This window comes from Bos indicus, chromosome 7 (genome assembly GCF_029378745.1).
Source record: "Bos indicus isolate NIAB-ARS_2022 breed Sahiwal x Tharparkar chromosome 7, NIAB-ARS_B.indTharparkar_mat_pri_1.0, whole genome shotgun sequence".
Taxonomy (NCBI): Eukaryota; Metazoa; Chordata; class Mammalia; order Artiodactyla; family Bovidae; genus Bos; species Bos indicus.
In genome coordinates, this window is record NC_091766.1 from 99,363,494 (window position 1) to 99,388,210 (window position 24,717).

General features: G+C 37.5%; 1 long non-coding RNA gene across 4 annotated transcripts in view; it reads right to left on the reverse strand.

Annotated features, from left to right (window-relative positions):
* Window positions 1-24,717, reverse strand: part of LOC109562355 (uncharacterized) — a 217,475-nt gene that overhangs the window by 13,447 nt on the left and 179,311 nt on the right. For 2 of the 4 annotated variants that reach the window (XR_011567824.1, XR_011567821.1), the window contains 2 exons: window positions 7,896-8,053; window positions 5,660-7,346 (listed from right to left, as the gene is read on the reverse strand). This is a non-coding gene — a long non-coding RNA (uncharacterized lncRNA). Of the gene's footprint in view, window positions 1-5,659; window positions 7,347-7,895; window positions 8,054-24,717 lie in introns of those variants that run through there. The other 2 variants (XR_011567822.1, XR_011567823.1) reach the window with 2 other exon arrangements.

A 24,717-nucleotide genomic window follows, 5' to 3' on the forward strand; every position in this document is an offset into this window, starting at 1 on the left:
ATACTGGCAATTTGATCTCTGGTTTGTCTGCCTTTTCTAAATCCAGTTTGAACATCTGGAAGTTCATGGTTACATATTGCTGAAGCCTGGCTTGGAGAATTTTGAGCATTACTTTACTGGAGAAGGAAATGGCAGCCCATTCCAGTATTCTTGCCTGGAAAATCCCATGGACGGTGGAGCCTAGTAGGCTACTGTCCATGGGGTCCCAAAGAGTCAAACATGACTGAGCGACCTCACTTCACTTCACTTCACTTTACTAGTGTGTAAGATGAGTGCAACTGTGCAGTAGTTTGAGCACTCTTTGGCATTGCCTTTCTTTGGGATTGGAATGAAAAATGACCTTTTCCAGTCCTGTGGCCACTGCTGAGTTTTCCAAATTTGCTGGCATATTGAGTGCAGCACTTTCACAGCATCATATTTCAGGATTTGAAATAGCTCAATTGGAATTCCATCACATCCACTAGCTTTGTTCATAGTGATGCTTCCTAAGGCCCACTCAAGTTTGCATTCCAGGATGTCTGGCTCTAGGTGAGTGATCACACCATCATGATTATCTGGGTCATGTAGATGTTTTTTATACAGTTCTTCTGTGTATTCTTGCCACCTCTTCTTAATATCTTCTGCTTCTGTTAAGTCCATACCATTTGTGTTCTTTATTGTGCCCATCTTTGCATGAAATGTTCCCTTGGTATCTCTAATTTTCTTGAAGAGATCTCTAGTTTTCGCCATTCTATTGGTTTCCTCTATTTCTTCACACCGATCACTGAAGAAAGCTTTCTTATCTCTCCTTGCTATTCTTTGGAATTCTGCATTCAAATGGGTATGCCTTTCCTTTTCTCCTTTGTTCTTTGCTTCTCTTCTTTTCACAGCTATTTATAAGGCCTCCTCCGACACCCATTTTGCTTTTTTGCATTTCTTTTTCTTGGGGATGGTCTTCATGCCTGTCTCCTGTACAATGTTACAAACTTCTGTCCATAGTTCATCAGGCACTGTCTATCTGATCTAATTCCTTGAATCTGTTTGTCACTTCCATTGTATAATCTCAAGAGATTTGATTTAGGTCATACCTGAATGGTCTAGTGGTTTTCTCTACTTTCTTCAATTTCAGTCTGAATTTGGCAATAAGGAGTTCATGATCTGAGCCACAGTCAGCTCCTGGTCTTGTTTCTGCTGACTATATAGAGCTTCTCCATCTTTGGCTGCAAAGAATATAATCAATCTGATTTGGTATTGACCATCTGGTGATGTCCATGTGTAGAGCCTTCTCTTATGTTGTTGGAAGAGGGTGTTTGCTATGCCCCATGGATTCTCTTGGCAAAACTCTGTTAGCCTTTGCCCTGCTTCATTCTGTACTCCAAGACCAAATTTGCCTGTTTACTCCAGATATTTCTTGACTTCCGACTCTTACTTTCCAGTCCCCTATAAAGAAAAGGACATTTTTGGGGGGTGTTAGTTGTGGAAGCTCTTGTAAGTCTTCATAGAACCGTTCAACTTCAGCTTCTTCAGCATTACCTGGTCAGAGCGAAGACTTGGATTACTGTGATATTGAATGGTTTGCCTTGGAAATGAACAGAGATCATTCTGTCATTTTTTAGATTGCACCCAAGTACTGTATTTTGGACTCTTGTTGACTATGATGGCTACTCCATTTCTTCTAACAGATTATTGCCCACAGTAGTAGATATAATGGTCATCTGAGTCAAATTTACCCATTCCATTCCATTTTAGTTCACTCATTCCTAAAATGTCGACGTTCACTGTTGCCATCTCCTGTTTGACCACTTCCAATTTGCCTTGATTCATGGACCTAACATTCCAGGTTCCTTTGCAATATTGCTCTTTACAGCTTCAGACTTTGCTTCTATCACCAGTCACATCCACAACTGGGTGTTGTTTTTGCTTTGGCTCCGTCTTCATTCTTTCTGGAGTTATTTCTCCACTGATCTTCATTAGCCTATTGGGCACCTACACACCTGGGGAGTTCATTTTTCAGTGTTCTATCTTTTTGCCTTTTCATCCTGTTCATGGCGTTTTCAAGGCAAGAATCCTGAAGTGGTTTGCCATTCCCTTCTCCAGTGGACCACTTTTTGTCAGAACTCTCCACCATGACCCGTCCATCTAAGGTGGCCCTACACAGCATGGCTCAGTTTCATTGAGTTAGACAAGGCTGTGATACCTGTGATTAGACTGGTTAGTTTCTGTGATTGTGGTTTTCAGTCTGTCTGCCCCCTGATGGAGAAGGATAAGAAGCTTAAGGAAGCTTCTTGATGAGAGAAACTGAGTGGGAAACTGGGTCTTGTTCTGATGCGAGGGTCCATGCTCAATAAATCTTTAATTCAATTTTCTGTTAATGGGTAGAGCTGGGCTCCCTTCCTGCTATTTACCTGGAGCCAAACGATGGTGGAGGTAATGAAAATAATGGTGACCTCCTTCAACAGATCCCATGCATGTACTGCTACACTCAGTGATCCCAACCCTCCAGCAGGCCACCACCGACCCACACCTCTGCTAGAGACTCCTGGACACTCCCGGGCAAATCTGGGTCAGTCTCTTGTGGGGTCACTGCTCCTTTCCCCTGGGTCCTGGCACACACAAGGTTCTGTTTATGCCCTCCAAGAGTCTATTTCCCAGTGCTGTGCAAGTTCTGGCAGCTCTGTGGTGGGGATGATGGCTACCTCCTCCAAGAGGGCTTATGCCATACCCAGGTCTGCTGTACCCAGAGCCCCTGCCCCTACAGCAGTCCACTGCTGACCTGTACCTCCACAGGAGATGGTCAGACACAGTTCCGTATCAGTCTCTGTGGGGTCCCTGGGTCCTGGTATGCACAAGGTTTATTTGAGCCCTCTGAACGTCTCTGGCAGGTAAGGAATTTGATTCTAAAAGTGAATTCATCTATCCTACCATCTTGCTGGGGTTTTTCTGACCTTGGACATGGGGTATCTCCTCATGGCAGCTCCAGTGATGTGCAGCCACCACTCTAGCATGAGAAATGCTGGGTTGGATGAAGCACAAGCTGGAATCAAGATTGCCCAGAGAAATATCAATAACCTCAGATATACAGATGACACCACCCTTATGGCAGAAAGTGAAGAAGAACTAAAGAGCCTCATGATGAAAGTGAAAGAAGAGAGTGAAAAAGTTGGCATAAAGGTCAATATTAAGAAAACTAAGATCATTGCATCTAGTCCCATCACTTCATGGCAAATAGATGGGGAAACAGTGGAAATAGTGACAGACTTGATTTATGGGGGGCTCCAAAATCACTGAAGATGATGACTGCAGCCATGAAATTAAAAGATGCTTGCCCTTTGGAAGAAAAGTCATGACCAATCTAGACAGCATTTTAAAAAGCAGAGATATTACTTTGCCAACAATGGTCTGTCTAGTCAAGGCTATGGTTTTTCCAGTGGTCATGTATGGATGTGATAGTCGGACTATAAAGAAAGCTGAGTGCCAAAGAATTGACGCTTTTCAACTGTGGTGTTGGAGAAGACTCTTGAGAGTCCCTTGGACTGCAAGAAGATACAACCAGTCCATCCTAAAGAAACTCAATCCTGAATATTCATTGGAAGGACTGATGTTGAAGCTGAAACTCCAATCCTTTGGCCACCTGATGTGAAGAACTGACTCATTTGAAAAGACTCTGTTGCTGGGAAAGATTGAAGGTGGGAGGAGAAGGGAATAGCAGAGGATGAGATGGTTGGATGGCATCACCGACTCAATGGACATGAATTTGGGTTAACTCCAGGAGTTGGTGATGGACAGGGAAGCCTGGCATGCTGTAGTCCATGGGGTCTCAAAGAGTTGGACACGACTGAGTGACTGAACTGAACTGATTATGTCTAACTCAGCATCAATTTAGTCAACAGTTCTTTTGGGAAGATTAGGGGAAATAATACATACTTAAATTTCTAATACAGTGACCAACATAGTTAAATTAAAAAAAAAAAAAGTAACTGTTTTCCATGCTACTTTGTTTTCATCTTCTATATTATGCAAATAATTGTTTTCATTCATTTTGTCTACAGAGATGCCATTATCCATCTTTTTTAGAGCTAATCAACTTCTCTTCTTTGAATAAATAATAAATTTTCATGATTAAAACTTTCATAAAGCAAAATGAAATGCTTCAGATTTGTGTCATAATTTTCATGTTTCTTAAAGTTGATAGAATGCAGTTTTCACATCACATTAAAAGTAGGCATTCTAATGTCAGACTGCTTGCAATTCAAATGCCAGTTCTAAGACACTTTAGTCATGACCTTGAGCTTCACGTCCTCTCAAAGTCTCACATTTTCCTCTATATAAAATCATGAAAAGTATGCTACCTTATTTATAGTTATTATCAGAAATAAATGTGATAATATGCATAAAATGTATCAGCACATTGTCTACAAAATGTATCAATTTAAAATACATATCAGTTTCTATTATCACTATATTTTGTGCCAGTGTTTGTGCTATTTTATTATCAAAGTAGAGTCTCTGCCCTCAAGGAACTTAGTTTGTAAGGCACACAGATAGCAATAAGTAGCTTACATTTTTTTTATGTTTTATGATTGGCACAAGTATAAGAACAATAAAAGACATGTAGCCTAGTTTTAACAGTTAAGAAGATAATATGTCTTGTTAAATATACAAAGGATGAAAAACAATTATCCTGGTCAAATGGAAAATCATCTATTTTTCTAATCAAGAGCCCCTTCTTTTCCTCACAACTTAAGTATTCCTCACCAAAAATAGCATTTATGTAAAGGGCATTTGTGACTTGCATCACAATCTGTATGACTATGGTCCATGAGCTGTTCTTTTACCTCTGCACTGTGACCTAAATGCTACAGGCTGTGGCTATTCTAAAATAATGAAGACATCTTACGGTTTGTTAACATAAGCCCTTGAAATTTTGAAATTCTCATATTGCTCTTTCTACTGCCTATTCTAGCATTTTAATCTATGAATATACCTAGATTGGAACCCCTGCTTCACTGCATGCTATCTCTATCATCCTGAGCAAGTTATCTGAACTACCTGGTTCATAATTTCTGTGCCCGGAAATTTGAATAATAAAGTCTGTGATGAACACATGTGGTGGCACTCAGAATCTTTTCCTACCTATTTCCCCTCATTCCTTCCTATGCAGAAAAAGCTAAAAAGCTAAAAACAGCATTTTCTAGACTTCCTTGCAGCTGAATTTCTGGATGAAAAAACTAGTCACTACCAATTAAATATACTTCTCTGAGATTTGGAAAGCATAAATGGAACAGAGGCTATCTTCCAGCTGCTTTAGCTGTTTTCTGCTAGTTAGTAAAAATGTGGAAATGTCTGCAGCTCTGAGGCTGTTGAAGGCAGTTGTGGCAAAGTGGTGGCTACTTTGAGTGGACCGGCTCAGTTATAGGCTTGGAGTCATTCCTGGAAACCATCACATCTCTAACACTTAAATTGTTCTGAAGACCCTGATTCCTTCCATTTTGATATAATGGTGTCTAAATAAAATCCTGGCTGATTCCATTTTTGATTATTGTGAGTGTCAAAGTATACACCATGTAAAACATTCTTACAGCCCTTAGGACATAATTAGCTCAATATATATTAGATGATATTATTTTTATTGACAATCCTCAGCTCTCAAAGATGTTCAAACAAGAAAATGATACTGTCATTGAGCTAGTTCTGTGGTTCATTTATTCATTTCTTCAACAAACCTCTGCTACATATTTGACAGTATTCTAGGTGCTTAAAGGAGAAGGCAACGGCACCCCACTCCAGTACTCTTGCCTGGAAAATCCCATGGGCAGAGGAGCCTGGTAGGCTGCAGTCCATGGGGTCGCTAAGAGTCAGACACGACTGAGCAACTTCACTTTCACTTTTCACTTTCATGCATTGGAGAAGGAAATGGCAACTCACTCCAGTGTTCTTGCCTGGAGAATCCCAGGGACGGGGGAGCCTGGTGAGCTGCCGTCTATGGGGTCGCACAGAGTCGGACACGACTGAAGTGACTTAGCAGTAGCAGTAGCAGTAGGTGCTTAAAGGAAACAAGAGAATTAGAAAAGGCTAGATGGCTGTCCAAACTTTTTCACTAAATTATGGAAAAAAAAAATTCTCCAGGATAAAACTCTTGATAATTTTATTTGTCTGACCTACTCATGCTGACTATTCAGTATCTCCTTTTGGAGTTTCATAACTTGAATTCAGTTGCTCTGCCAACACAAAAAGATATCTATGATCCCTGCTAAATCTACTGAACTTGCTTTGTATGAAGTTAGTGTATGTTTCTCTAACGATCTTTTTCAAATGGGTATTTCCAACTGCAATGCATGTCAGGGATAGAAAAAGGAATATCTTCAAAGCCAAATGATTTCTCACTAAACTACTAAATGTTCAACTTGGCACCATTAAGTTTACTCATGATGGGACTTCCCAATTAGAAAATGTGTTTACAGGTTGGTGAGAGACATATTTAGCGTTTAATTGGAATTGATGATAGTACAGTAGTTGGTAAATTTAATGATGCCAACTGGTCATTTAGGTCACTCTATCATTAGATATACAGGCTGATAAAATCCTTATTTAAAAGGAGTATTCTGCATCATTAATTACAGAACAGAAATTTTCATTTCATGTGGATAGATGTGAAACATATTGAAGAAATTCAGGAATTCATTATACCAAATGGCAACTTTGGGTATACTGGTGGGGATGGCAATTAAAATGTGCCACACATGTATAAAAGTTACTGAAATAATAGTGTAGCTATTCTATATCTTTTCAGGATGATTACCTGATCATTTTAGTGAGTGAAAAATAAATACCCTGGAAAATAGAAACAGTAGAAATTTCCATTCATAATTGATTACTGCAGGACAAATTGTAACTTCCCAATTATCAAAAGTGTAACTTTTTATACTATTAATTAAAGTTAATAACCCTAATGGTAAGCATTTACTTAGAGCATAGCATAAATGATTAAATGTGTACAATGCTGTATGTTTCAGAAAGCACCTTCGTGTGCTTCATCACATTTACTTTTTATAAAAGTTCTGAAATTATACTAATAAGGAAAATTTCTTTCAAACAGTTTTAGTGACTTGCCCAAATCGAAGATAATAGAGTACCAACTTTAAATATGAGCAGTAGAAACTAATGTCTGATTGGTGACCAGAGCTCTGAGATGATTTTCGTAACAGTGCTGTCACAGATGAATATTACTCTAAGTGTTAGTCATGGTAGTGGTGGTGGATTTGGTGGTGGTAATAGTGGTTTTAGTAGCAGCAGCAGTAGTAAGCAACAAGAAGTAGCGGTAGTGTTTCAAATGGACCGCTGTCTCCCATATGTACTGTGAGAATAATCTGTAACAGAAATGAAATTTAAAAACATTTATGTGCATTAAATCTCCCAGTTGACATAAACACATGGCTATTTATACCTTCTAAATATATCAATATTATCTTTTAGTCGATCATTTCTATAGAGCCTCAGGTTCAGTATTGTAAAATTTTATTTTCTTATAAGATAAATGATAGGTCACATATATGATGGTGTTGAACTAAAAATGACATAATATTAAAATTATACACCCGAGAGGATCCAAATTTGATATATAATGGTTACTTCAGTGTTCACGAATGACTTTATGTAGCAAAATGTATAAAGGAAACTGGCAATCACGATGAACATGTATCAGCATAGAGAAAAATGAGTGGGCATATTAAATAAATTAACTCCTCATTAAAATTTTTAATAATTTGACATATAAACAATGACACACTAATTTGAAAGCTTGATTTGAATACTAGCAAATTACTACCTCATAGCTGTCAAAATAAGAAAGTCACCAATAATCAAATGTAACTTACTTTAACCAAAGGAAATCAAAATACTCTCAAAAGGTAGCTCACCTCTCTTTTTCTTTACAGACTTGCTTCTTTCTTCTCCTTACAGCCAGGCACTTTCTACTTCTCCTTGCAGATAAAGCGTCAGATCCTGACTTTATTTCAGGTGACTTTAAGTAGTCTGGTCAAATGAACTGGACTCACTCAATCCCAATTTCAAATTCCTAAGAGAACAATAATAGTCTAGGTGAATTCTGGTGCCTATTCTTAGTGCAACAAAAGGATCGCATATAAACATGCAAGTGTAAATCATATCTGTTATTATAGGTGAAGAAGCAGTTCTCATAGCAATAGGCATATTCTCCAAGAGGTGATTGGAGAAGGAAATGGCAACCCAGCCAAGGATTCTTGCCTGGAAAATCTCATAAACAGAGGAGCCTGGCAGGCTACAGTCCATGGAGTCACAAAGAATTGGACACGATTGAGCATACACAAGAGATGATTAACATCAAGTAATTTTGAAATGACTACTTAAACTATCTGAAACTCAAATTCTTCTAAAAATGTAAAATGATGATTACAATACATTGTCCAAAAGGGATATTTCAAGATACAGTGTCTGGTATATGAAGGGTGCTTTAAAAATAGCAGCTGTTGTAGATGGCAGTGATGTAATGTATTACTGGGAAGAACCGTGTGGTGCTCATCTCTGTATTCCTCCCTAGGATTTACCACCGTGTCTTGTACATAGTTGGTTCTTAACAATTTTTCACTAAACTGTTCAAATTATATGCTTTAGCAAGGTCAGAAAACCAGGTAGCATCTTCTTGATATATGTATATAACAGTCAGCCTGTGATTCTGACTTCAAGAACCACAAGCTTCGTTGCAGACTTTTAACTCTGTAGGCAAAAAAAGAGTACTTGTGAATCAACTAACTTCATAGATTAAATTCAAAAGCCTTATGATTCTGACAAAGGGCAACTTTCCCTATGTCTGACATATTTTTGATTCTAGATATATATTTGTCCTCAGCAGGATACAAACAGAGCATCATGGAAAAGTGCTTTATTTTCAAAGACCACAATAGAAATGAAATGCATTTTGAAAAATCAGATATATGTCTACTTGGCAGCAACAGTTATGCCTATAATCATAAATATATCAAATGCCTCATTTGTTCTTGCATGGTTTCAGAGATTACTTTTCAAATGTGCTCACAGAGTACTCGCTCAGTGTTGTCACGTGTTATAAAAATAGATGTTATTTACATGAACAGCATTCTTTATGAGGTTTGGGAATTTTTGTTTTTGGTTTTCTTTTTTCCCTTCTTTAAAAGCAGATAGTGAATTAGACAAAAGTAGGAGGACATGACTCTCTATGTAATACAAATATGCATATATTAGTACGTACATATATGTATTTTGAATGCATTAATGAATAAAACTTTATATATACATTCATTTGTTGTTTAGTCACAAAATCATGTCTGACTCTTTTACAACTCCATGGTCTATAGCCCACCAGGCACCTCTGTCCATGGGATTTCCCAGGTAAGAATACTGGAGTGGGTTGCCATTTCTTTCTCAAGGGGATCTTCCTGACCCAGGGATTGAGCCTGCATCTCCTGAACTGCAGGCAGATTCTTTACTACTGAGTCACCAGGGAAGCCCATTCACTCATTAAGCATCCTCTTATTATAGGTCAAAGTTTTGGTTCCAGATATTCAGTAGTGAACAAGCAGATAAAAATCTCTACCTTCCTGGAGTTATATTCTTAATGACAAGTCAGAAAATAAACACGATAAAAAAGGCAAAATATCTTATTTTGCATGTTTCAAAGGAGATGCATGATTCCAAGGAGATGATGCATGATTCCAAGGAGAAAAATTGAATCAAGGAAGGAGGAATATGTAAAGTGGGTGAATTTTAGAGAAGGTATCAAGGAAATCTCACTGAGTGAGTTTTACTACTTACATATATATAGACCTTACTTTAAGAAAAAAAAAGGCTTTTTTTCTAATTTCAGAGGGAATTTATGTTGAACATTTAAAAAAAATAAAAACAATGGACATGTAATATGAAAATTTCCTTTAATTCATAGTATATGTGCATTTAATATGAAAGTTTCCTTTAATACACATTATATATGCATACACGTTTATTGTCTCCCTCCACATAATATCATCCTGTATATATTTCTCAATAACTTTCTTTTTCCTTCATCAATACTGTTGACATAAATTCTCATTAATTTTATTTAACTGGCCAGGTGATTTTAACAAAAATTGACAGCAGAGTTTGAAAATATGAAGCTATTTTCATAGCACTAAATAAAAAGCAATAGCCTACATATACACCTTTAAAATGTCACTTTGAGTTCATGACATTAACTTTAACTTTAGTATAAACCTTTTAATTTATAAAGCATGATTTTAGCTTGTCTGCCTTCACAAACTTCCTAAATAATGTAGTTTATTTTGGATGATAGATTATGGGACGCTAGTTCATCTGCCCAAAGCTTGACATTTTAAATCATATGTTTTCATTTTTTAGAAATCAAGTAAGTTTGAAATCATTTCATGGTGTATAGTGTAATTTCTTGTTTTTTTTTTTTTTTTAATAAGTGGTCTCATCTTCATTTATAATATGTTTAAGCCTAGGTTTTAAAAAGCATCATTGTTGATGAATCTTATATCTAAAAGTTTAACTAGGAACTAACATTTTCGGAAAGAAATAAAACTATGAATAAACATTTTGATTATGATTTTTGTGATCAACTCTAATGATTTGCTGGTTGAAGCCAAAAAATGCGCCTTCAATAGAATCATTTACATCAGTAAATGGTCACTTATTTCAGTATATTGGGATTGAGTTTTTTGGCAGAAATTCAGAACATATTAAGATGTCTCCATTAAGGGGGAGGTAAACAAGACACACTGCCTCATAATAGCTAACGAATTGTTCTTTATAATCAAGATAAGTGCTATAGGACTATAATAATTACTTCCTTTCTCTGTTCCTTCCTGTTGTTAAAATTACTCTGCTCTTTTTTTCCCAACTAATTGATTTAGTGGTTCTATTTGATACCTTCTTATAATTGGAGAATTGAGGTCCATGAATCACATCCTTGGTTGAGCCCTGTCCTTCTTCAAATAGGTATCTCCTTAACAATAGCTGCCAATGGACTCAATGCAAGTTGTTAGTCCATTTAGCACTATTAAAAAAATTGTGGCAGGCTTTGTAAAGATACTTTTATTTGCAGAGTAAATAACCCATTGGTAAGTATTGAGGCACTGAAAATTTTTCTTTGATAAACTGTTTCTTTGATGAAACATTAAAAAGCAACTAAAAAAAAAGAGGCTATTTTTATTCCTTGTTTACACTTAGACATATTGAACCAAAATAGATTTTGACTCAAATAATATGAACCTAAACAGCTATTTGAGATTATGGCAATGGATGTTTATTAAATTTTTGTCTAGAAAAAAGTTTAATTGAACAAAATATGATTATTCATATTTATATAAACAGCATTTGTTTATGTAAGTAGCAAGGTTAGCAGAAAGTAATTTAAGTTTAGAGTTGTAAGGTTGTTACATTACTCATTTTTTTTTTTTCTTTTTGGTACATTTTCATTCCATTTTGGTCTTACTATCATATCTGTTAACAGTACAGCATTCGGTTGGTAGTGGACCATTATTTAAATAATGAAGAGGATATATCTTCAGAAATTAAGTTACCTCACATAGATAACTGTGGAATAATTTTTTTACCATTTTGATAATATCTATTTCTTGCCTTTAAAATTTTGCAACTAAAAGTAATTTGTGATGGAACAGTGGTAAATCTCAGTATGATAATTATAATAAAAGCAGTTAACCATTTGATTAAAAACCAACTGAATCATTTTGGTTTTAAGTAATTATCATAATCAATGTTCAATGACATATCCACAATTTGCAGATCCAAAGGGCTTAAGTGACATTCTGGTTGGAAGTTGAAGCCTAAGGAATTTATCTAAAATCTACCATCGTCTAGTAACAACTATTTTTTACTAAGCAGATATATTTAATGGGATGATTTTTGAAAGTAGTTAATGGTGATAGAGTTGGACAAAGTCCCTCACCCCAGCTGCTTCTAACAATCATTTTTTTAGAGTCTGAATGATGCCAACTACTGAACAGCCTAGCGCCATCAAATCCTGGTGGGTAGTTTGCTAGATGCTGAGTGGACATAAAATAAAGGAGACAAAAAGCTGCCCTTCAAATACCACAACCATATATGTTGACCGTTGGATGACAGTAGGTATATAAGCAAATAATTCCATGAAGATGTGATAGGTGCTAAAGAAAAGGAGAGCTAAACTCAAACTTAGAGATCCAGAGAAGCCCTTCTGAGTAAAACAATGCTTTGACTAAATCCCAGAGAAGACTTGAAAGATATTCTAAGAAGAAGGAAAAGTTCAGGCACGTTTAGAGCTATGAAACAGCATGGCCTGTAATAACGTCAGGCTCCTCTGTCCATGGGATTCTCCAGGCAAGAATACTAGAGTGGGTTGCCATTCCCTTCTCCAGGTGATCTTTCCAACCCAGAGATTAAACCCAAGTCTCCCACATTGCAGGCAGACTCTTTACCAACTGAGCCACTAAGGAAGTCCATATAAAAAAAAACAAGTTAATTCTAAAACCTGCATGTTACTGGATTCCAAAAGAGAGAGGAAAAATGTCTAGAACTATTGATGTAAGTAGGTACCAGCTCATATATGGCCTTATCATGTCCAACTAAGATAATAAATATACTCTGGGAATCAGGATATTTTGGAAGCTTTAACCTGAAGTGTGATAGTCTGATTTCTCATTTCCAAGCATGACTATACTGGTGGATGGCATCTTCATATTCCATGCAAGTCTGTTGCATAAGGAGAGTTAAGAGAACTGTCAGGGATAAAGTGCCATTTGGAGAGATTTTCCTGGTAAAGTGATGATAAGCATATCAGTATTGTTAGTATTGAGAAAAAGCCTGAGAGTGAAGCACAGCAGAAAATGAGGAACTGAATTATGCAGTTTCAGTATGAGGCACCTGTGGGAACCAAGTGACTATATATGGTGGGAAAGAAGTTTCAGACTCAAAAGTTTCACAGTCCAGCCTGGTGACGTAACCTTGGGATTCATCAGTGAATATATAGTAATAAAGATGTTGTGAGTCGTGGAATCACGTGTGCAAATGTGAAGAGAGAGAAAAAGAGCAGACAAGAATAGACATTTATGGAATAAGCTCTCTTGTTTGGACTACAGGTCAACACAGGGAGGCCTACAAAAGAGGAGGAGAAGAAATACAACAAAAATCCTGGTAGGTAGGTAATTTTATCCTGATTTTTTTTCAGGTGAAGACTCTGAGCCTTAGAAAAGGGCAACTCGCTCAAAATATTATAGCTAGGAATTGTCTGAGTCAAGATTTCATCCCTAGAATGTTTGTCTCCAAAATGTGCCATTTCCCTGTATTGTGAAGCCATCATGCCAAACTATAATGTTCTTAAGGATCAAAATTATGTCTTCCACTTCCAAAATATCCCCATAATATAAATATAAAATACACAATTTAAAGAAATACTTGAATTCATTCCACAAAAATCATAATGGATTAAGATAACTGTCCTTTGCTATAATTTTAACCATATGTATCCTTCAGTTATGCTGCTTTAGTGCTCAGTTTTTTAGTATTAGCATTTTGATATTGATAATAAATTTTAAAAATTGATGTCCTATGCAAATGATTAAATATATACTCTACCGGTGACTTTCATTCTTTCAAAACAAAAATTTTTATTACAAAATTATACAAAATTCACAGTTCCATTCAGTCGTGTCCAACTCTTTGTGACCCCATGGACTGCAGCATGCCAGGCCTCCCTGTCCATCACCAACTCCTGGAACATGCTCAAACTCATGTCCATTGAGTCAGTGATGCCATCCAACCATCTCATTCTCTGTCGTCCCCTTTTCTTCCTGCTTTCAATCTTTCCCAGCATCAGAGTCTTTTCTAATGAGTTAGTTCTTTGCATCAGGTGGTGAAAGTATTGGAGTTTCAGCTTCAGCATCAGTCTTTCCAATGAAAATTCAGGACTGATTTCCTTTAGGACTAACTGGTTTGATCTCCTTGCTGTCCAAGGGACACTCAAGAGTCTTTTGCAACACCACAGTTCAAAAACATTAGTTCTTAAGCACTCAGCTTTCTTTATAGTCCAACTCTCACATCCATACATGACAACTGGAAAAACCATAGCTTTGACTAGACAGACCTTTGTTGGTAAATTAGTCTCTTCTTTTTAATATGCTATCTAGTTGGTCATAGATTTTCTTCCAAGAAGCAAGCATCTTTTAATTTCAGGGCTGCAGCGACCATCTTCAGTGATTTTGAAGCCCAAGAAAATAAAGTCTGTCACTGTTTCCATTGTTCCCCCATCTATTTGCCATGAAGTGATGGAACTTTAATTTTTTGGGCTCCAAAATTGTTGCAGATGGTGACTGCAGCCATGAAATTAAAAGATGCTCACTCCTTGGAAGAAAAGCTATGACCAATCTAGACAGCATATTAAAAAGCAGAGACATTACTTTGCTGATTAAAATGCCTGCTTTTCCTTCCTCTTTATTTATTCCAGGTTCAAAAGGAGACAATTCCAGTTGTTTAGTTTTTTATGTAGAGGAGACAGTGGTCAGATAACTTATCACAAAGGTAAAAAAAAAAGATTGAGCAGATATTTGTAAATCAAACAAAACAGCAGAAGCTAAGTGCATGTTTGGGGATGGGAAGAAGACATGGTGGGTGAGTTGCTAAGGCAGTGGGAAAGCATACAGGCAAGGGCCTAAGAATGAACCAGTATGGTTATTTGCAAACTGCAAGCTGCTTGCTGTAGAAAGAACAGCAAATAAGTGGCAGGGAGTGGTAGGATACTTAGTTGGAGAAATAATTAGGAAACATTTTAAACTTGAAAACCCTGCTGTGGAATTTGGAATTTAGGGGTTATGGAATCCATGAACGTTTTTAAGTAGAGTAGTGATACACTCACATTTTATTTGTGCTTCAGAAAGGTCACTGAAACTGTAGTTTGAAAATAGATTCAAGAGCTTCTGTTGTTCTCAAATACTGACAACTTCATAGGCTCCCTCTCTAATAAAAAGGCCCTCTATATTTCCAAAAAGTAACTGTTCACTAACCAAAGTCCAATTACCTGTGCTCTCCAATGTCCTATAATAGAAAATGACCTTGAAAAATTTTTGATGAAGCCTGCAAGCTGAGAAAGACTACCACTACAGCAAAAAAGTTTTATGGTAGATTCAGTCCATCTATGTTTAAAATCATATTTGATGGCTAAAGTCAATTAAAAATTTTATCACATCTGTGATAACTGCAGAATCGGATTCAGTCTCAAGCAGTAAGTAGGAAGGAACCAGGTCAAATTCCACAATTTTATACCTGATAATGGAGTACGTGTGTGCATACTCAGTTAACGCGTTGTAACCCCATGGACTGTAGCCCACCAGGCTCCTCTGTCCATGGGGTTTTCCCAGGCAAGAATACTAGAGCAGGTTGTCATTTCCCATGCCAGGGGATCTTCCCAACCCAGGGATCAAACCAAAGTCTCCTGCATTGCAGGTGGATTCTATACAGCTGAGTCATCAGTGAAGTCAATAATGGAGAAAATTCCATTAGTAATTGTGCAAGTTGACTAAAAATAATGACCAAATTAAAGATATTATAGTGCTCAGGTAGATTATGAATTTTAACACATAAAATAAAAATCTTAATATATAACAATTTTGATACAAAGAATAGAACTAAAGCTCTTGTTTTTATTGCTACTATGTATATTGTTGTTCTCAAAAAATAAGACATATTTTATGTTAGGATAAACTCCAATGCATGGATTTTTTTTTTACTCTGCAAGTTCTTATTATTCCAACACCCACATATTCACATCAGATCATCTAAGCAAGGAATAAAAAACTTAAGTACAGGTAAAGACTACTTTGTAGTTCAGGAGAGAGGGCCTAAAGTTTATAGGGGTAGATATGAAAGAGCATTGCATAAGGATTCAGGTTATAAAATGTGAAATTAAAAAAAAAAAAGGTTAAGAAGACATAAGGTAAAATAAAGATCTGGATATATGAGTTTCAGGCAAATGTAAGCAAAAGCAGTAAACTCTTTTTACATAATTATTACAGTTAGAAACAGATACTTTGGATGCATATTACCAGGAGTATGCTCTACTTAGTCCATTTATAAAATAACAGGAGAGATGAGAAAGCATGTAACATAGGAACACATATATAGGGAAAATGAAAAATTTACCCTGCCATAGGTAGCAATCCATAATGGAAAAATATGACTAGTAAATGCTTGTGTATCTGAGACCACTTTGAGATATGGCCTCATTTTCTATTTCATAATGAATTAACTTTTCCGATCCAATTAGAAATTTTCTTCTTCAGTCAATATTTAATTTTCTTTCTCTCATATTTTCCAAAGCATGGGGGTTTTCTCTCTCCTCTTCATTTAGGATTAAGACTCTGATATGCTTTTCCAGCTGAATAAGCAAAATGCATAAATCTAGACAGTCACTAAGCAAGAGCACAGGTCTCTCTAAGGACTCATGGGCACACTCCTTCAGCTGTTTAATCACTGTTATCTTTTTATATGGGTCAATGAAGAGAACAACTTATAAGGTCATTTCTATAGTTTTCCAAACAGCTAAAAATAGGGCCTTAGAAAATTCTGTCATTTAGTTGCTGATTCCTATGCTTGTTTAACAGGACTCAGACCCCTTCATGTCTGAAAAGAAATTTTGGAAACTCTGAGCAGTTTTCATTATATCACTGTCTCGCTGATTGCTTCTTGAAAATATGTTATATCTTAAGAGTTAGTAGCCCAGTCATGTCCAACTCTTTGCAACCCCCTGGACTGTAGGCTGTCACGCTCCTCTGTCCATGGGATTCTCCAGGCAAGAATACTGGAGTGGGTTGAAATGCCCTCTTCCAGGGGATCCTCCTGACCCAGGGATCAAATCCAGGTCTCTTATAATTCCTGCATTGGCAGGTGGGTTCTTTATCCATAGCATCACATGGGAAGCTCATAACTTAAGTTAATTGCTATCAAAAAATATTAAGGCATCTTTCAGTGTGAATTAAATTAAGGTTTGGAATGATGATTTATACAGATCTACCCTCTTACCCACTCCATTTTCCTCAGTATGGGTCCTCAAAATGGCCCATGAAAGAGTTTAAGATTAGTTTACCTCAGACATTAACCAAGCCAGACTGTCCAAATAATTTTAAGAACAAATAGAATTTACCTGTGTGACCATTAATCATTTCTGTGAATTAAAATGCTTCTATTTAGTATGTCCAAGTTTTAATTTATATTTCATGAATAGCTATTAATATCATGCCAAGAAAATCCAAGATTAATATATATAAATTGTTTGTGTATACATGTATAATTTCCCACATGAGGACCAAATAACTATAATAATGTTAAGCCATAGGCATTTTTCCTTTATTCCACAAAAATTATTATTTGAGCAGCACTCTGACAGAATTGCTATGAATACGGGCATATTCTACATCTAAACCTTCCCATGTGGTTGCCATGAGCCACATAGGCTACTGTGCCCCCAGAAGTGTAGTTGGTGCATCTCAGGGACTGAATTTTAATTTAATGCACCTTTAAACACTCTATATTTAAATCTATTAATAAATAATAGCCAGATATGGCTACCATAGTGGACAGAGCAGATCTATGACAGTAAGAGACAGCTACTATATGCACATTTTTATTGGGAAAAAACAATTAAGTACAATTTTTTAAGTACATTATGAAAGGTATAATATTAGACACAGAATGATTAATGGAACATAGAAAATCTCTAACTCAGATTAGAAAGTATGGGGGACTTCCCTGATGGTCCAGAGGTCTGTTTGCAGGGAAACAGGGTTCCCCTGGGGTTCATCCTGGCCAGGGAACTGGATCACACATGCCTCAGCTGAGACCCTGCAGCCAGATAAGTAAACAAATAAATTTTTTCTTAAAAAAAAAAAAAAAAAGGAATGATAAGACATCGAGAAACACTTTCTAAAGAAAATAAAAGTAGTTGTCTTGAAGGATAAGCAGGAGTTAGAACCAACTAAATCCTTTTCTGCCCTTGCAAAGAAGACAAATGATAATAATAGTGGTCATACTAATTTTCAAAAATAGATTCTTCTATTGTATCTGGTTGCCTGTGTTTCTTTCTGTCCAGTCTTACACTTCTGTAGGCAAGAAAACAATCAGAGTTCTCACAAGCAAACTTTAAAGAATATCCTCTAATGTATCCTCTTGTATTCAAAAAAGTACAAGTGAGAAATCTGGACTTTGGTTATCTACTTTTTCTACATAATATTTGAAGAAATGTGCTACTGCCAGCAATATATAATTATCTACATTTAATGTCCAGAGGAAGAAAATCATTCATTGTTTCTTTTGGCTCTGACCATGTTACTTTAAAAACAAGTCTAACTAAATATTCCTAGTGGGATTTGAAGGAAATATTCAGAAGGCGGTATCACATTCCTACTTATGACGGTAAGCAATAGTTCCTTATTGTCCTCCCCTTGTTCTTACTTCCTGTTGTGTCCCACCTGAAAGTGAAAGTGAAGTCGTTCAGTTGTGTCCAACTCTTTGCAATCCCGTGGACTGTAGCCCACCAGGCTCCTCTGTCCATGGGATTTTCCAGGCAAGAATACTGGAGTGGGGTGCCATATCCTTCTCCAGGAGATCTTCGCCACCCAGGGATCGAACCCAGGTCTCCCACATTGCAGGCAGACGCTTTACCATCTGAGCCACCAGGGAATCCCTGAATCCCACCTGAATGTGACCTCAAACTTATATTTTTAGCCTTACTATCCATCCAATGGACGTTTAAGCTGAATCCCTCTAATTTCAGCTCTCCATTCAGTGCTGAGGTTTTATTTGTTCTATTGCCCCTTCTGCTCCTGACTCCTTGGGGTTAATGCACTTGCCTTCTCTTTCTGCACTCTAGAAGCAAGACCTCTGTGCCATTAGGATGACTGACCCTTAGATTAATTAATCAGTCTTAACGTGATTTTACAGTTTTCAGAGATATCTTTTAGTACCTACTCAAAGATACCATTTATAGCACTGTCTACATTTTCTCAGTTTTTGAAAGGATTTAATTTTAAATGAGAATCACACAAATGACAGTATGGGATATTGCCTGAGTATTCATCTTTCTGCCCTATGAGAAGACCAGATACACAAATTAAAGAGAGTCACAAATCCCCTGATGCTCCTCCCATCAAATTGGATAGGCTTTGTGACTGCTTTGACTGATGGAATATATTGGAAGTTTTTCTGTGCCAGTTTCTGCTCCAGGCCTGCAGAGACTGGCAGCTTCCACTTCGTGTTTCTTGGAAGGCTCAGTCTTGGAAGTCAGCCACCATGCTGTAAGAAAGCCACAGCTGCCTCCTGGAGAGGACTAACCTGGCTAAGCTCCCAGCCAGCAATCAGAACCAACTCGCTCTTCCATGTTAGAAGGTTCCTCAACCCCTAAATCTAACTTACAATATGAAATCCTGGATCCTGTTTTGAAACCCGATACCGTATTGGGATACAAAATTTGGGTTTGGGGAGGTGAATGTATTTTGCATATGAGTGCAATGTAAATAATTTTTGGACAAAAGACTAACTGTGACAGACTAAAGATGATCATACATTCTTTGCATTTCTCCCACAATTAACAGTTATAGTCTGCACCCACTTTTCTTGAGTCTGTGTGCTCTATGACTACTTTCAGTATGACAGAAGTGACATGTTAAGAGACAGGACACCTCCACTTCCTGTCTCTAGGAACACTCACTCCTGGATGCTGGTTATTATGCCGCAAGGAAGCTGAGCAAGCCCTTGGGGAGATCCACATGAGGAAGAGTTGAGGCCCAAACCAACAGCCCCAGCTCAGCTTCCAGGCATCAGCTAGTACAAATGTATCAGAAATGTGAATAGATCTCCCAGCCCTACTGAGTCACCACAGGTGATAGCATGTAAAACAGAAGTGTGCACAACACAGAGCCCATCCTGCCTGCTTCATCCACAAAGTCACGAGCAAATTAAAATCCACACTTCAAGCCACTAAGTTTTGGCACTGTTTATTTCATGAAAGTAGACAACCGTTTTCTGTTCAGTCATTCAGTCATGTCCGACTCTTTTTGTGACCCCGTTGACTGTAGCACACCAGGCTTCCTGTCCTTCACTATCTGCCTGAGTTTGCACAAACTCATATCCATAGCGTCGATGATGCTATCCAACCATCTCATCCTCTGTCATCCCCTTAATCTCCTGCCTTCAATCTTTCCCAGCATCAGCGTCTTTTCCAATGAGTCGGCTCTTCGCATCAGGTAGCAAAGGTATTGGAAAACTGGAACCCCAGAATATCCTCACAGTAGAGTGTTTCTGTTCTCTCCATGTGGAATTATCTTCACACAAATCTTGCAGGGTTGCTTCATGTTGAGAATTTGGTATTCACTTAAGTGCAATAGTATAAGACATGAATCCCCATCTTAGGTGTTCTTATTCTCTCAAATCCATCACGTATATACTTTCAATGTTTATTTCTATAAGTGTTTATTATCTGTATCTATCTAGTCTCACTCAAAGTATAATACTGGTTACATAAAATAAAGAAATCTGTTTGCTTAGTTCTTTGTTATATCTGCTGCACACAAACCATTGCCTCAATACATATTAACTGAATAAATGACAATTTCTGTTCCACTAACTTGACTATTGAAGAGAATCTTATTGCGTAGTAATAGAAGAAAAGAATACTAGAAGTAAATGAGTTCATTCTTTATATCCTCAAATGCTTTTCTTATTGTCTCTCAAATATAGATCCACCAAATTAAGAAACTAGATTCTAACTGAACTATATTTCAATAACTGGTCTATAACAATGATACTTTACACTTACAAGTCAAACATCTAGATAGTTATAATGCTGGTTTAGTTGTCACAAACCAAAGAACCTGAGTTGGCCTGCTTAAATGTGTAGTGATTAATTGGAAATATCAAAATCCATAGTTTACCCTAAGGAAGTGCCCAGTATCTTCAGTTGTATTTTGAGTATTTCTCATGATTGTCTTTGCTTTGCATGGGAGCTGGTCTCACATACAACATTTTGAGTTAGATGATAATTTTCCACACATACAAACACACATTCTTCCACTCTTTTCTACATGATTCAAGGAACTTTCTGTCCACTACACTTATTCAGAAACATCTATAATCATATGTCATCCTTTTGTGATGCACAGTTTTAATTAGGGGAACATAAATGGTTATACTCTTTCAAGCAAAAAAAAAAAAAAAAATCTAATTTTCAGGCAGTAAATCATACATGTGGAATCCAAAGGATATAGTCCTTAATCTCTTTTCTTCCCCTTCAGTTCAGTTCACTTCAGTTCACTCAGTTGTGTTTGACTCTGTGACCCCATGGACTGCAACACACCAGACCTCCCTGTCCATCACCAACTCCCAGAGTTTACTCAAACTCATGTCCATTGAGTTGGCAATGCCATCCAACCATCCCATCCTCTGTCATCCCCTTCTCCTCCTGCCTTCAACCTTTCCCAGCATCAGGGTCTTTTCCAATGAGTCAGTTGTTTGCATCAGGTGGCCAAAGTATTGGAGCTTCAGCTTCAGTGTAAGTCCTTCCAGTGAATATTTAGGGCTTATTTCCTTTAGGATTGACTGGTTTGATCTCCTTGCAGTCCAAGAGACTCTCAAGAGTCTTCTCCAACACCACAGTTCAAAAGCATCAATTCTTCACTGCTCAGCTTTCTTAATGGTCCAACTCTCACAACCATACATGACCACTGGAATTCTTGCCCTTAGTGTCCTGTATGTCTTTACCAGACCCTTATTGAATGGATGTCAAAAGCTTTCATCTGCATTCCCTTCACCCTTTTCTTCTACAAAATCTTCTAAAATATCAGTTGATAAGAAATAAATATTGAAGTTCTAATAGTGCCTTCAGGAAGACTAGCTTTCAGGATTTTAGGTGAGGTGGCAGACCAGAGTGTGGGTGAGCCTCCCAAAGATCCAGTGAATGTGTGATGTAGCACTCTCAGACCACCCAAGTGAATGCCCAGAAATGGTTAATTTTTTTTCCTAATTTTATTTTATTTTTAAACTTTACATAATTGTATTAGTTTTGCCAAATATCAAAATGAATCCGTAACACAAATTACCCATGGTTCAGTTAATACTGTCTAACTTTTTCTCCTAAAACAAGGATTTGTGTGTGTGTGTGTTAGTAGCAGTAACAGTAATAGTAGTTCCTCAAGAAAATTTCCACTAAAATTTGGCTTGCAAAAGGACTACTGTGTCAGGTCTTCTATCCCTGATTGCATAAATATAAAGAGGGAGGTCTCTTGGTAATTGAGCTATTAGAACAATCATTACAAAACTGCTAAATCGTGAGAAAACATGACCCTGAAAATTAGATCATGAGAGGCAGGATACTCCTGTGAGCGCTTGCCATGCATTTTAAATGTGCCTGAGCACTGCTTTCCAAATGCATTAGTTTTGTGGTATCTGTTAAAACACTTATTAAAAACTATTTACAATTTGCTTGTTTGGATTTTCCTCTATTATCTGTGAGTTCATTTCCTTTTAAAATGTCAAGGGACCCACGTTATTACCTACCAGGGCCCTTGAAAGAACCAAGGTAATCACACGCGTATTCCCCAGCTTCTACTCTCAGACACTTTGGAATCCTGTCATCCAAGTCATCATGGTGCTAATACATTCCCAAGCACTGAAGACTCAGAGGAGCACGATGCTTCAGTGTGTTTATAGAATACATTTCATGTAGACAAGCATGAAAGGAACAGTTTGCATAATCATCTGCCAAGAAGAATCCATCTGTCAGAAGAGTGAGAGCTGGTATTGAACAAGTTCACATTAAAAAACAAAATCTCAATTTCCATTCTATGCACTTCAGTTCCTTAAGCCTAATTATCAGTGTGCATATAAATGGGGAAAATACTTCTTCCTGGTTACAGTTCAAAATTCTGGTCTTGGCAAGAGACAACAATAGATGCTCACTTCACTGGGGGCTGTACCATGCAGCTGAGAGCATCAGGGCTGGAAATGCCAGGCCAAATTCTGTTGTTGTTGCCAATGTGAAGCTTTACTTGACTGCTTGTGGCAAATGTGGTATGTGTGAACAACAGAAATATTGTCTCATTCCTTAGTGTTAACTAATCCTGAATAGGCTCCAAAGAAAAAGCATGGCCCCATTCCCCTGAATAGCATTTGTTTTTGTAGACTTTTTTAAATCTGATAATCTTCTCAAAGTTCTGCCTAGTTTACTATGGCAGAGACACCAGTCTTCAGAGAAAAACAAGGAAAAGGGCAAAGACACACTTTAAAGACTGTCAGTTCAGTTCAGTTCAGTTGCTCAGTCGTGTCCGACTCTGCGACCCCATGAATCGCAGCACGCCAGGCCTCCCTGTCCATCACCAACTCCCGGAGTTTACCCAAACTCATGTCTACCGATGCCATCCAGCCATCTCATCCTCTGTCGTCCCCTTCTCCTCCTGCCCTCAATCCCTCCAAGCATGTAATATGATCCAAATATTAGGCAAAAAATGTAAAAAGAAAATTCAATTACTTGCTTCCCAAAGTATTCTTTACTTAAACATTACTCATACATATTCTTTAAAAACTGTCTTCTTTCAATATTTAATGTGATCTTAATCACAAGCAGCTTAAAACAAGTAAGAAAGAAAGAGGTAAGTCTGCACTTTCTGATAAACTGAAAAATTATCATGCTGAAAAATATTTTTAAAGTATAATATTTGAAAAATATTTTTAAGTGCTACAGCATAAGTTCCAATTAAATTGTCAAAAACATCTTAAAATTGCAAGAGAAATTTATAATTTGTAGATTATAAATTCTCCATTCGTTTATTTACAGATACTACTGGGGACCTGTTTTGTACTGGCCAGTGATCTAGGATTAGAAATTGTAGCAGTAAACAAAACTGAGAATTGGTGGAATGACTTAAATTTTTAATGGCTGTCTCCCTACTCTTCTTCTGACTTCCTGTATCTGACTCAAATCTCAACCACCTGGGTAAAGGTCATGCTGCTTCTTACCCTCGCCTCATGTATCATCTTAACAGCAGAGTAGGGGGTATGAACTAGAATAGAACAGTCTGTCCTGCCTTTTTCTTCATACTTCACTGGACACCAGACTCTATCCAGCAGCATTGTCACAAAAGTTAAATATGCTCGCTAGTAAGTAGAGTACAGATCACTTTTTCAGGGCCACTCAGAGGCCAGCTCTTTTCCTTAAGTCCAGTGTACCAAGTTCACTGATGCTCGTGTGTGTTAGTCGCTAAGTCCTGTCTGACTCTGCAACCCCATGGACTGTAGCCCACCAGCCTCCTCTGTCCATGGAATTCTCCATGCAAGAATACTGAAGTGGGTTGCCATTTCTTTCTCCACAGGATCTTCCCAACCCAGGGATTTAACCCAGGTCTCCTGTATGGCAGGCAGATTCTTTACCATCTGAGCTACCAAGGAAGCCTTCTCTCCTGCAAATGACCTCCTGGACATATACCGATTTACCCAGGGCAGGGCCTCAATGCATTGTCTCTTTAGACTCTTGAAAACGAATCAATGCATTTTAAGGAATGTCTGACATTTCTCCCGGAGAAGGCGATGGCACCCCATTCCAGTACTCTTGCCTGGAAAATCCCATGGATGGAGGAGCCTGGAAGGCTGCAGTCCATGGGGTCGCTAAGAGTCGGACACGACTAAGCGACTTCA